Here is a 12,025-nt window from a genome sequence, read left to right as displayed (position 1 = left end):
TTTTTTTTTTTTTTTTTTAATTTTATTTATTTATTACAGAGACAGAGAGTGAGTCAGAGAGAGATAGACAGGGACAGACAGACAAGAATGGAGAGAGATGAGAAGCATCAATCATTAGTTTTTCATTGCGTGTTGCAACACCTTAGTTGTTCATTGATTGCTTTCTCATATGTGCCTTGACCGCGGGCCTTCAGCAGACCGAGTAACCCCTTGCTGGAGCCAGTGACCTTGGGTCCAAGCTGGTGGGCTTTTCCTCAAACCAGATGAGCCCGCATTCAAGCTGGCGAGGTCTCGAACCTGGGTCCTCTGCATCCCAGTCTGACGCTCTATCCATTGCGCCACCGCCTGGTCAGGTCCCCTACTACCCTCTTGAGGACCTTCAAGGTATTGTTGGCTCAGGATGAGGTTCCATTCACCTCGTATTTACTAAAACAGGGTATCATAATAACATAACATGGATTATGTGCCTCCTTTTACAAAGTGCTTTCACGATTAATTAGTGCTTCAGAGATGTTAGTGACCACGCTGTGAGGTCAGGTCAGAGGCCCTGAAGAAGCTGAGGCCCAGTGAGTTTAAGTGGCAGAACCAGGAGTCACACCCAACAGGGTCTTCCCACGTCCTCAGGCTGCCTCAGTCCTGTCCCACAGGCACCTGCTTCCAGGGGCAGGCTTGCTTGCTGTTGGAGACACAGTTTAGAAGAAAGGACTTTCCTTAGGGACTAGGGGATGAGGTGGAAAAGGCTGGGAGAATAGAATTTGTGGATGTTGGGTAGATGTTTGGGGGCCAAGTCTACCTGGGAAGGAAGGGAAAAGTTCTTAGGAGCAGAGTGGGGGCAGTACTCGGAGTCCTGGAATTGCAGCCTCGCGCCTCAGCTGCCCACTCAGACAAAGGCTCGTTGGCCACACCAACCTTTGGCTGGCACCAGCTGGGGTGGGGCTGCTGCTTGGGGCAGAGGCAGACTTGAGGACTGGGCCCTCCAGTTCTGGCCCAGGACCAGTGGTAGTGGCCATTGTGGGCCTCCCTGTTGACACCATGGTAGACTGAAGCCTTCCTCATCATCTGCTCTATGACCTTGGGCTGCCCTTTCTCTTCAGCCATGCCTGACCCTCTCTGGGTGGCCATGTGCATATCTATCTTCATGACCTTCCCGCAGTTCTTGCTGCTGACGCAACTTCTGAGGCTGGTGAACTCAGACAGCCAGGCTCACAGGCAGGTGAGCACATGCTCCCTGTGCTGGAAGGTACAGTCTGTACCAGCTGCACCTGCCCCTCCCCGACTTGGGCCCCTGGCCTGGCAGGAAAGCCTTTGTTGGAATTGGAATCAAGGAGGGAAGCAGGTGTGCTCTTCTCACTGGAAAAACTCAGAAATGGAGACACCCAGCTCCAGGGCCACACAGGCCAGTCTTGCAGGGAACTCCAAACCTGTTTGTTGACACTCTTATCTATCCTTTCTCCAACCCCTCATGATCAGATGAGTGGGATCTAAAGGAGAAAACCCCATGTCAAGCCAGCTCCTGGCTCTGCCCAACCTTGAACCAATCCCTAGAACCACTAGAATCATTTCCAAGTTTGAAGTATATTTACTTGTTTATTAGTTATTATAATCACATGATTATAATTTAAAAAGAGAATATAAAACAGAGAAAAACAAGTGTCCCTCTCATACCTTTCACTCAGCTGCCCTTTCTCCTCCTCAGAGAAAAGCAGTGTTACCAGTTCCTTGTGTATCTTTCCAGAGATAGGCTAGATTAACCACTGGATTTTTTTTTTTAAGTGAGAGAGACAGACAGGAAGGGAGAGAGATGAGAAACATCAACTTGTAGTTGCAGCATTTTTTAGTTCATTAATTGCTTCTTATACATGCCTTGACTCGGGGGCTCCAGCCGAGCCAGTGACCCCTTGCTCAAGCCAGCGACCTTGGGATCATGTTGATGATTCTGTGCTCAAGCAACATGAGCCCGCACTCAAGCCGGTGACCTCAGGGTTTCGAACCTGGGACCTCACTGTTCAATGCTCTATCCACTGAACTAACATTAGTCAGGTTAACCATTGAATTTTTTTTAAGCGAGAGGAGGGGAGTTAGTGAGACAGACTTCTGCATGCTCTCAGACTGGGATCCATCCAGCAACCCCACCTGGGTCTTATGCTTAAGTACTGAGCTATTTTTAGCACCTGAGGCTTACGTGCTCAGACCAGCTGAGCTATCCTCAGCACCCAGGGCCATGCTCAAACCCATTGTGCCACTGCAGGAGGGGGAGAAAGAAAGATGGGGAAAGGGAGAAGGGAAGAAGCAGATGATTGCTTCTCCTATGTGCCTTGACCAGGAATCAAACCCAGGATGTCTATATAATGGGCCGACATTCGCCTGACCAGGCGGTGGCACAGTGGATAGAGCGTCGGACTGGGATGCCGAGGACCCAGGTTCGAAACCCCGCGGTTGCCAGCGCTTGAGCGCGGGCTCATCTGGCTTGAGCAAAAAGCTCACCAGCTTGGACCCAGGGTCGCTGGCTCAAGCGAGGGGTTACTCAGTCTGCTGAAGGACCACAGTCAAGGCACATATGAGAAAGCAATCAATGAACAACGAAGGTGTCGCAATGAAAGACTGATGATTGATGCTTCTCATCTCTCTCCGTTCCTGTCTGTCTGTCTGTCTCTATCTATCCCTCTCTCTGACTCTCCCTCTCTGTCCCTGTAAAGAAAAATAAATAAATAAATAAATAAATAAATAAATAAATAAATATAAAACATTAATAAAAAAAAAAAGATAATGGGCCGACATTCTATCAACTGAGCCACCGGCCAGGGCCTAACCATTGGATTTTTGATGATCACAACTCACACAGCTAGGTCACATCTTTTTTTTTTTTAATACCTTTTTTAGAGATAGAAAGAGGAAGGGGTAGAGAGAGAGAAGCATTCATTTGTTGTTCCACTTAGTTATGCAGTCACTGGTTGCTTTCTGTATGTGTCCTGAGCAGTGATCAAACTCACAACCTTGTTGCCTCAGGATGACACTCTAATTGATTGAGCTAACTAGCCAGGACCCAGGTCACATTTTGCTTAAGTTTTCTGCTTGGAGCAAGTAAGGAGAAACTCCCTAGCTTTGAACATTCCTTGAGAATGGACAGGAAGCAACCGGAGATAAATTTCCAACAGGAGCTCCTGTTCCAGGTCTCTCTCTTTCACTGCCTTCCACTTGTTACTTCACTGGATGCCCGCGGCAGACGTGAAGAGGACAGATGACACCGGCCTCTCTTCCTAGACAGGGAAGCTGAGGAGCCAAGGGGTTAAAGAAAGTCAAGATTACACAGTAAACTAGGGCACTAGCTTTTCACATACTATTGCCCATCTCCCTTGTAGCTTCCTTTCACCTTAAAAATGACCTCAAGTTCTTAAATGTCTCTGTTACAATTAGACGGTAGACATCGCAAGGGCAAGGGCAAGAATTCTTCTTCCATCTTCCCCTCTGAGCTGGGCTCTGTGTAGCCCCTGAGCAGTGGTCAATGATATGACTAGAATCAAGTGACAGAAGCAGGGGGTGTGTTTTTCTTCCAGGGCCACCCTAAGGCCCTGAAGTTTGCTACCTGGACACACACATCCCTGACCACCCACTCACTGACCCACAGGCCTGTACCTCATTAGTTCTTTTTATTATTTTTTATTTTATTTATTTATTTTTTACAGAGACAGAGAGTGAGTCAGCGAGAGGGATAGATAGGGAAAGACAGACAGGAACGGAGAGAGATGAGAAGCATCAATCATTAGTTTTTCATTGCGTGGTGCAACACCTTAGTTGTTCATTGATTGCTTTCTCATATGTGCCTTGACCGCGGGCCTTCAGCAGACCGAGTAACCCCTTGCTGGAGCCAGCGACCTTGGGTTCAAGCTGGTGGGTTTTTGCTCAAACCAGATGAGCCCGCGCTCAAGCTGGTGACCTCGGGGTCTCGAACCTGGGTCCTTCCGTATCCCAGTCCGACGCTCTATCTATTGCGCCACCGCCTGGTCAGGCTAGTTCTTTTCTTGCACGGTCAGCCAGTTAATGCTCTTGCTGTGAAGACCAAGGTTGTAGGTTGGCTCCCAAGGGGCAAATCATCCTGAGGCGAAGCACTCTGTTCCTTGCCATGAACTGTACAGAGTATTACAAATTACAACTGGATGACAAAAAGAGACTGTCCCTCAGTTGGATGCAAAGTGTACAGTTCTATAACTCAAGGGGGTGATATCCTCTGTGACCTTCTCCTCCTCCCTGTTCTTCCCTACCCCTACCCTACAATCCTTGGGGTTTCTCTGGAGTCAGCCCTGGTCCATCTTTGCTTTCGATCTTCTATGTAAAAACTTCTTCAGCCAAGCAGGTCTCTCTCTAAAGGTCACAAAGTGCCCAGAGTGATTAGGTTCTCAGAAAACTGGGTAATTAGAAGGGTCAGTGGCTTCAGAAGGCATGAGCTGTGCTTGTTTAGTGAGGCAGCAAGAACAGGGGGCAATGATTCACTTCACAGTACAGGAAGTATCTGCCATGGCTGGTTTGTGAGTTCAGGTGCAGTTCTTGAGTGGGTGTGAGAATGTCGGTGGGTCAGGGATGCTTGGAGGGAGGGGTTAGCAGGGAGGCCTTTGGACCAGAAGGGCTGCTGACTGGAGAAATTTTGAAAGCAGGGCTGCTGGAAGGAGAATGGGGAAACCAGGGGAGAGGGGTGGAAATCAGAGAGGGGGTTCCTGAGAACAGAGAAGCTTGAGGGAAGGGTAAACCTATGGTGTAGCAGGTCAGGGCTTACAGGGAGCTCCACGTGAAAGTCAATGTACTCATATAAAAAAACTCATCTGGGCCCTGGCTGGTTGGCTCAGTGGTAGAGCGTCAGCCTGACATGTGGATGTCCCAGGTTTGATTCCCAGTCAGGGCACATGGGAGAAGTGACCATCTGCTTCTCCACCCTTCCCTCTTTCCCTTCTCTCTCTCTCTCTCTTCCCCTCCTGCAACCAAGGCTCCACTGGAGCAAGTTGGTCCGGGTGCTGAGGATGGCTCCATTTGCAACAAAGCAATGGCTCAGATGGGCACAGCATCGCCCCCTAGTGGGGTTACTGGGTGGATCCAGGTCGGTGCCTGTGGGAGCTTGTCTCCCTGCCTCCGGCTTCTCACTTAAAAAACAAAACAAAACCTATCTGCTCCAACAACTGGCTCCTTTTCCTGCTTTCTCATTCTGCTCAAGATGTTACCATCGCCTGACCAGGCAGTGGCGCAGTGGATAGAGTGTCAGACTGGGATGCAGAGGACCCAGGTTTGAAACCCTGAAATCACTGGCTTGAGTGTGGGCTCACCGGCTTGAGCCTAAAGGTCGCTGGCTTAAAGCCCAAGGTCACTGGTATGAGCCCAAGGTCGCTGACTTGAGCAAGGAGTCACTCGCTCTGCTGTAGCCCCCCAGTCAAGGCACATATGAGAAAGCAATCAATGAACAACTAAAGAGCTGCAACAAAGAGCCACAACGAAGAATTGATGCATCTCATTTCTCCCTTCCTGTCTGTCTGTCCCTATCTGTTCTTCTCTCTCTCTTCCTCTCTCTCTCTCTGTCTCTCTCTCTCTCTCTCTCACACACACACACACACACACACAAAGATGTTACCATCATCATGGGCCCCTGCACCTGGTCTGGGGGCAGGATCTCACCTGACTCTCACTAATCAGGAGCCAAAACTCTTATCTCACACCGCACCCACCTTCCTGGAATTCAGCCATAGTCTACTGCCAAAGCTCAGCTCACCACCACACTCCATTTCCTGTTCCCTCAGAATTTCCACCACAGCTGCCTGTGTGAGGTCAAGTTGAACCTAACTGTGAGTGAGGGCTGACTGCTGCATTAAATTAGATGAAATTATTTTGTCAACCATCGACCACTGAAAATGGAGCCTTTCTTTAGTATAGCAAAATGACACCATTCCTCCAGAGAAACTACTGATAAAGTGCTAGTAGAATCACCCACTTAGAGCCTAGACTTAGTCTGTCAATAATACTTGCAACAGCAACACAGGGCTCATGGCTAGTGAACACATTCTCACTTGGTTTCTGGGTCTCCACTCTTTCTTGGTTCTACTTCTATACCGCTTGCCCCTTCCTCTTAGTGTATTTTTCTGGTTCCTCTTCATCTTCCAGATGTCTAAACATTGGGGGGCCACAGACTTCAGTTCTTCTCTCCTCTGTCCTTGCTCACACCCAGACAACCTCATTCTGGTCAATAAATTTAAGGTCTGCCTTTCTATGAGGACAGCACCTAAGTTTATATCTCCATTCCTGGTCTGTTCCCAGAACGCCAGGCTTGAACTGCCTACTTAACACCTTGGCCTAGATGTCTAATAGGCCAATGTACTATCCAAAATCAAACCTTTGTTTTCTCCCAAACCTGCTCCTTCTCTAGCCTCCCCTAGCTCGGTAACCAGTGCTCAGACAAAACTATATAGTTCAAGGACTCTACCTTGATATGTTTCTTTTACTCACACTCAAGTCCATGTACATCAGTAAATCCCATTGGATCCACCTTCAAAATATCTATGACTTTCCTTGCTGCCACTACTCCTAGCAGCTGAGGCTCCCTGTCTTCTGGGCCGATGCCGCCTTCCTGGTTTCATCCCCTGCCACACGGGGCTCCTTGCTGCTCCCCTGACACCACAGCCTACTTACCGCCGCTGAAGCCTCCCACAGCTCTCCTCCCGGCCTGCAGGCACTCACAGAACTGGCTCTCTCATTTCCTTCTGGTCTTTGCTCAGTTGTCACCTTTTCAGTGAGGCTGCCCTGGACCAACCTATTTAAGATGGCAAACTCATCCACACTGTACACTAAAGGTCCTTCTTCACCGCATGTTTTTAACCATAAGAGAACATTAATTTAGAAATTCACAGAGGTAGAAGAAGTAAGCTGTAGAAAACAAGTTACAGAGGCAAAAGAAGGGCCCTTGGAGCTTAGGAGAGAGAGCGAGGCCAGGAAAACACGCTTGGGGAAGGGGATGGGGAAAGGCATGGGCGTGTTCCACAGAGAGCTGCACATTGCATTTTTCTATAGCACTTATCACAACCTGGCATTTCATGTGTATGTACACATATAAAAATATTTCTTGGTTGTTTATTACCTGCTTCTCCCCTCTAGAATATAAAACTGTGAGGGTGGAGAATTTGTTTGAACTGTGTACTGCTAGATACCAGCATCTAGAATAGTCTCGTCACATACTTTTGGTGGTATTAAAGTTGTTGAATGAATGAGGCTTGAAGAGGCTAAGTAAGTTCCCCAAGGCCACACAACTAGCAAATGTATAAACTCCAGAGGATTACCTAACTTTCCCAAGGTCATAGAATGAAGGGGAAAACCCTGGTTCACGTCTAGGTCTGAATTAATCACTATCTGTAACCACTGTGCCTTCTCCTCCTTCTTCTTTTTGTTGATTTTAGAGAGAGAAGAACTGGGGTAGAAAAACATTGACTTGTTGTTCCACTTATTTATGCTTTCGTTGGTTGATTATTGTATGTGCCCTGACCAGGAATCAAACTCTCAACCTTAGCATATCAGGATGACACTCTAACCTGAGCTACCAGGCCAGAACTATAACCACTGTGTTTCCACCCCTAGATCCTCCTAAGACCAAATACCTGTATTCACCCAACCACTACTTTCCTGCCCTTCAGCCTCTCCCTCACTTCAACTCATTATTTAGAAAGCATAATAAAGTTTACGTTCTTTGTACAACTAGAGCATAATATAGGTTCAGCCTAGAAAATAAGAATATAGTTTTAAAAAGCAGAAAAAAATTACTAGTTGCCCAGAATCCAAAGACTACTGTGGTTACTGTGCTGTTATTTTATTCCAGTCTTTTCTATGGCATTTGTGCATAATAAAATCATCACTATAATCCAGGCCACTAGCCACACACAAATTCTTGGTTCTAACTAATCCCAGCATAATAAGCAAACATATGTATATAATGGTCATAGAAAGACAGGCAGGCTTTGAATAGAAGACACAGAGACAGAGATCTCAGTAACTGTGGGCAGACAAGCAGGAACGGACAAGCCGGGTCTGAGGGAGAGCAGGTGAGGGATGGTGGGCTGTCTCAGCAGGAGCACCAGGGAAAGAATACTGCCAGGTGGGAGGAAAGTGTGGAGAGCTATGAACTGGCTGGGGCTGTGGAATTTGAACTCAACAAAGGAAACTTCCAAAGACTCCTGAGTGCAGGGTGGAGATACTGGATCTAAGGAGACCATTAGGGATAAAGAGTTCTTATCAAAAACAACTCTGAGGCAGAGGCAACTGACCTGAATGTGGGGTTATAAGAAGGGAAGAGTCAGAAATCACTCCCCAGGTGAGGATCTGAGGGAGTGGGTGAGAGCAGTAATTTTTACTGAGACTCAGAATGAGAAGGAGTCTGCAGGACAGCCTCATCTGGATGATGAGACTTGGCAGAGTGCAGCTGTGTAGGCTGCAGAATCCTAAGGGAGATTGCAGACACAGATGTTCCCCTGAGAAGGAGACTGGTGAGGGGAACAGAGAGGGAGAAATGAGCATGGGAAATTTTCCAGACAAGACCCCATAAGGACCCCTCCCAGCCCACCAACCCGAGCCTGCACACACCCCAGGCCTATATGCCTTGTGTCCGGGGGGCCCTCTGTCTCTGCTGGGGCAGCCCCTTCTCCAGCACTGTCAGCCACACCACAGAGCTTGTTCCCACAAGGGGGCTGCAGTCTTCCCTCATGGGTTCCCGTGTCTTGCTGCCCAGTGTGCACACAGCAGACGCCCCCTCCCCAGAGGTGGATTAAGGTCAGTTGAGGCCCCTTATATTAGAAAAAAGTGTAAAGTTGGGGTTGTGCAGGCCCCTCAGAAGTCAGGGGCCTGGGCGTGCGCCCAGTGCCCCCGCTGTTAAATCCACCTCTGCCCCACACAAACCCCCTTAACTTGACGTCCCTTTCCTACTCTTCCTGTGCCATCCAGTCCCCGCCTGTCAGACTCACTCCTTGCTGATGGCCAAGCTTGACTCTCAGTGGCAGGTAACAGTGGAGTACTTCCATTAAACACTGTTGCCTAGGGCCCGAACTGGCCGTGAGGGCTGGTCTGCTACAGATTCCTCTTACCACCACTCAGACCAGCTTTAATGTACCTGCACGTCACCAGCTCTTGTTTAAAAGCAGATTCCGGTTTCTGTGGCCCTGGGGCCTGTTTCTGACAAGCTCATGGACTGCACTTGAGGAAACAAGGGCCTGGTGCCTCTGAGTAGTCAGTTTGATCCTTCTTGGCCTATTGTTCTTATCCGCCAAATAAGACTGACCACTTCCCTGGGTTATCACAGGATCAACCGTTAGTGTTCAGGAAAATAAAACAAAAGTCAAAGACTGAACAAATGCCAGATATCACCCTCTATGTCATGTGTTGCTGCCAGGATGAATGTGATAAAATACACAAAGGTCTTAGCAGGTGTGCAATAAAGGTTAGCTCCCCTAACCCCAAGCCTCCAAGGTCATATATGTAATCTTCTGACACCAGGTAAAAAGAGACTACTGAGAGAGACTACTCCCACATTTCAGGCAAAGGATTACTCTGGGCTGGGACGGAAGCAGGAGGATGGGAAGGAGGGAATGTGTCGCAGTGGTCGGCAAACTCATTAGTCAACAGACAAATAGCAACAGTACAACCATTGAAATTTCTTTTGAGAGCCAAATTTTTTAAACTTAAACTATATAGGTAGGTACATTTCTTATCGAGGTAGCATCTGCCCGTGGTTATTTGTGAAAGAGCCATACTCAAGGGGCCAAAGAGCCGCATGTGGTTTGCGAGCGAGCTGCAGTTTGCCGACCACTGTTAGAGGTACACAGTCCCACAGGCCTGGAACTTTCCAAGTGTGACCTTCTCCATCCCCAGCAAGCAAAACTCTGTCTCTCGAAGCCAGTCAGAGCTCCCACACTCTGTCTTGAAAGCCCCCACCAATTCAGCTCTTGACCCATAACAATAACTCTTACACTTGCCCTGCTTGTCTGACCCCTCTTATCCTGGGAATGAATCTGGCATTGACCTTAACCATATCCCTCCCATCACCCCTGATCTTGTCCCATTGTTCCCTCACCACTGTTAAACTCCACTTCTGACTTCTGTGGTGACACCAGCCTGTTCCCGGTGGGGTTGCATCCCACTCAGTCTGTGTGAGAGGCTGTGCACCCACTGACATCTCATGGCCAGTTACAATGGGCTGAGTGTGAGAGCCATTACCCGCAGCTGGTGAGGATGTTGTGGTGACTGTTACCTGTGCCAAGGGAGAGTTGAAAAGAATTCTTATGTTTCAGGCCTGGGAGGTGGAAGAATAATGAGGTAAATTTGGAACAGTAAGCGTAGGGCTAGCGTTGGTCAGGCAGCAAAGTGGAACTTTCCCTCAGGGAGGTAGAAGTGTATTACCAGAGAGTTAGGCGAGAGTGAGGTGGTTAGAGACATCCATATAGATGTAATTGTTGAATCTGTATATAGAGAAAAGAACAAAATTCTGAAGATTAGACATTTGGGAACATCTCTGTCAACCTAGGAAGCCAAAATAAGTTCTCAGGAGAGGGTCATTCTGACCAGATTCTCAGACTGTTCTCCCTCTCAGGTCCTAAATGGTTTCCATCCAGGCCCTATCCTGTGAGTGCCACAGGGCAGCAGACAGGAGGAACTGAACGTAGACCTCCCTTCTCCAACAGGTGTCCTTTTGGTGCCCTCTTGGAGACCTCCCAGCACCCCTCTGCCTGCTCCAGCTGTTTTCAGACCATCTTCTCCCTCCTCTAATCCAGTAGGAGCAGAGACTCAGAAGTTTCACGTGGACACCCAGGAGCTATGAGGGGGCCCTTTCTCCTCCTGTCCACTCCTCATTTCCACCTTCATTATAACTGACCAACAAGTTACAGAAAACAAAAAGACTGCAGATTTCAGTCTTCTATTTTTTTTAAATTTTTTATTTATTCATTTTAGAGAGGAGAGGGAGAGACAGAGAGAGAGAGAGAGAGGAGAGACAGAGAGAGAGAAGGGGGGAGGAGCTGGAAGCATCAACTCCCATATGTGCCTTGACCAGGCAAGCCCAGAGTTTTGAACCGGCGACCTCAGCATTTTCAGGTTGATGCTTTATCCACTGCTCCACCACAGGTCAGGCCAGTCTTCTATTTTCTAGCTGTAATAGATGCTATGGGACCATCTGTCTAGAGCTCTTTCCTAAGGATTACCCTTCCTTTTCTCTATGACCTGTGGGAGCTGCCATGTTAGTAAAATATGATCCCCTGCACACACACCAATGGTCCTGATTGGGACAGGGGTCTCCTCTCAGATCAATCATGGTGTTCTCCTCTCTTTTCCAAAATTAGTCTAGGAGGAACACCTGACTCAAACTGGACTAATGCTTACTTCCCCAGGGTTTTTGGACTAGGGTAAGAGAGAGTCAAATGTATGTCTCTACATAAAATTTATAACAGCAACAAAAATTCAGCAGAAATCAATATTTCTTTCCTGAAATTCACTAAAATAACAGTGGAGGAATTTATAAAAAGGCATAAATGAACAAGAATAAAGGGAACTTAGGAGGAGATATAGCAACAAAATTTTGGAAGCTAGAATACAGATAGTTGAGTGATAACTGAGCTCGAAGACCTGAGACAAATGGATCCTAAACTGGCTGCGGGAAAAGCCAAGGAACAATCCATTTACAACACAGAACTTCCAAAAGGCTTGATGTTGGCAGCACCAGGTACACTCACTCGAAGTAAGGTCAAAGGTGAGCTTAAAAAGCAGGACTGATTAAATGTTTATTTAGGAAGCAATTAGATTTAAAAAAAGAAGTAATTAGACCTGCATTTCTTCCCCCACTGTCCTTAGTAAGTGACTCTCTCTCCTCCACCCTGCAGAAGACATTAGACACTTCCACTGTGCAGGAACGAGCCTGGCCTGTGGTGCAGAGTGGACGGAGTGCCGACCTGGAGCCCCCAGGCTTTCCCAGGCAAGGCACAGACGAAAAGCAACTACTATGAGTTGAGTTGATGTGTCCTGC

This window comes from Saccopteryx leptura, chromosome 3 (genome assembly GCF_036850995.1).
Source record: "Saccopteryx leptura isolate mSacLep1 chromosome 3, mSacLep1_pri_phased_curated, whole genome shotgun sequence".
NCBI lineage: Eukaryota > Metazoa > Chordata > Mammalia > Chiroptera > Emballonuridae > Saccopteryx > Saccopteryx leptura.
Note: the sequence above shows the minus strand (reverse complement) of the source record.